Source organism: Rhagoletis pomonella, unplaced genomic scaffold (assembly GCF_013731165.1).
Source record: "Rhagoletis pomonella isolate Grant_MI unplaced genomic scaffold, Rhpom_1.0 Rhpom_scaffold_00014, whole genome shotgun sequence".
NCBI lineage: Eukaryota > Metazoa > Arthropoda > Insecta > Diptera > Tephritidae > Rhagoletis > Rhagoletis pomonella.
The window spans coordinates 10572235-10575089 of NW_023458568.1; positions in this window are offsets into that span (position 1 = coordinate 10572235).

Sequence of the window (2855 nt, forward strand, 5' to 3'; positions counted from 1 at the left end):
CCTAATTGGGCGCCCTCAAATGTGTTCACATTTTTATTAACGTTTGGGCTTTATCCTCTTTTTGTGATGAGCTGTAAAATATTTCAGCGCTCTTCATATTTTACGTAGTTGTGTTAATAGTTACAAATGTTAACAGAACGGAAAATGACACTGCAGATGGCACAACGCGGAAACCGATTTGTCTGCAAACCAACCTTGACAAGGGATGACGGTAATTCGTTCCAAAATAAATCAAAATTTCGTATTTTAGTTAATGTTTGTTCTTTATTCGTCGAAAGTGAACAATTGTTCAGTGCAGCCGGCCTTATATACGAGCATCTGAGAAATCGCCTCATGGGAGAAAATACAGGCAAATTACTTTTTCTGAAATATAATATGCCCTTTTGAACTTAGAATACTAGATTAAAACACTGTTCTAATAATTTATAAAATGATGACTTGAGTTGATTAAAGCTGTTTTAATGTTATTCCTAACATTGGCATTCCAAAAATTCCTAGCCAGTCAGCATTCATGCACGAGGATGGTGGTCCAGGGTTCTCACTCTTAATCTCCTTCTCCATTTTTGCCATGACGGTTTGGACCACCTCCATTGGTTGCTCATTACTTTCGTCTATGACGCCAATAACCTTGCGGTCCTGGCTGTCTCCGTAAAGGATCCAGGCACCTTGAGTCTTGGCCCTTTTCGGTGCCAATGCCGGGGCTTCCTCCACGGGTCTCTGACGCTTTGCAGTCTCAGTCTTGCCATATAGGTTAAGGTAAAAGTCCGGGATAATCTTCTTAGCTCACGCTATGTCCTCCTGTACCTTCACTAAGTCCTCCTCCTTGTCCTGACCTTGAGTGGCCTTCGCTGGGCCAGTTGGGATAAAGTCCTTGGCCCTATTACAGGTCGCCAGACGCTGTTCGCTAAGTGGCGAGCAGGAAGGCCAACGATTTCCGGTGTTTGCCGTGCAGGCCTCCCATCCAATGCTACTTTTGTTCGTAGCATATTGGCTTTTGGACTTCTTGGACACAGGGGGTACCTTAATTCTTCTGTTGGTGGGTGCCGATGCACCTGATAACTGCTTCCACGTAGGGCTATTTTTGGCTAGGCCCAGGTGTTGCTATGGCTTTGTCGAGTGCGGAGTTTGTAACTCCTTTCGGCCTTTATTTGGGAGCGCCGTATTCCAGTATTGGTGAAATTGAACTCATACGAGTCGACGCTGTGTGTAAATCGATCACCCCCATCAAAGACACCTACGCTACCCCATAAGTAGATTGGCAGTTGAGATTATTGTGGAGAACACAACTTTTTGAATCGCTATATCTTAGAAAAGGTAATTCTTACGAACAAAAGTGGCGATAACATATTTTTTTATAGAAAATTGCATTATCTACACTTTGAGAAACCTTATCGCTTGGCTGAAAATGCAAAAAAGCAATTTATGTATGTGACCTTTGGCCTAGAATAAATTTTTTCGCTTTCTTTAATTTATAGAAATACACTAGCGTACCCGGCGAACTTCGCCTCGCCCAAAATGAATTTTTTTATTGGAACATTCTGGTGCTATGTAAATCATATGCCTCTAAATCTGGACAAATATAAAGTAATGTGCTTCTCGCGAAGAGCTGTTCAACCACTTTCTTATACAATAGATAACCATAATTTGGAACAGGTATACAATTTTGTGGACCTTAGTATCACAATGGATCCGAAACTTAATTTTAATCTTCACATTAATGTGACAGTCAACAAGGCTAAAGGTGTACTTGCATTTGTCAAACGATAGTCAAAAGAATTTAGTGACCCTAATACTAGGTTCACATATAAGTAGATTATCCTCATTTTCGAGCTTAACTTCCTAATCTATAATTAGAAAAAGTGATTAGCCATATAAAATTCCGCCCTTGTTAATCTGTAATTATAAAATAATCTCAGATTGAACCGATAACTTTTCGGTGTCCATCCTAGTTTTATCGATTGTTTTTGCGAAGAAGAGGAGAAATGGCAAATGTAAAAGTAAACAAAAATGGACGCTAGCAAGGAAAGCAAGATTTTAAAGGCATTTTTTGATAAAATGTTAAGTTAAAATGTATCTATATTGCTTAATATAGCAGAAAAACGTGATCACGGTACACGGTAAACGGGCACAACAAATTTGACGGCTAATAATCTGAGATTTGCCTGTGTAAACGGGGTGATTAAAAAACGAGCTTTGATTGAGGTAATATTGATATGTGAACATAGTTTTATATCACAAAACCCTGTTTACAACATTAGTTAGACCAATTCTGGAATACGGTTCGGTGGTTTGGAATCCAAAGTTTCAAATTTACTCAGACAAGATAGAATCAGTCCAAAAATAATTCATACTTTTTGCTTTAAGAAATTTCCGTTGGGTTTCTCAATATAACCTTCCGCCTTATATGAGCCGATTAAAACTTATTAATCCTCCAACACTTGTCAGTCGCAGGAAAATGCTTGGTACAATTTTTATGGTTAAATTACTGACAGGCTCACTAATTTAGAATTACACGAGCCACTCCGTTGCTAATGCCAGGATTTTAACTCTCATTCCAGCACATTTGATATATCTGATTCGCTTTTCAGCATTAAGAAAGCGATACTATACTATCTCAATAAGTGAACTATTAACATAGACATAAAATCAGCTGATGAATTTAGTTCTGTAGCTGAACAGTTTTAGATCTCGACATTTAAAAAACTCCTGCCTATCGTGACTCGGTGCGAAAATTGAAAATATTGGTTCCGTACGTCATGCGGACTGCGTTCGGATGGGCGCGAAAGGAGGGTAAAAACCGTTGGGATTTTTTATTTTTTTTTTTCGTAGGAGAGGGAAATGCTTTATGCACTGGC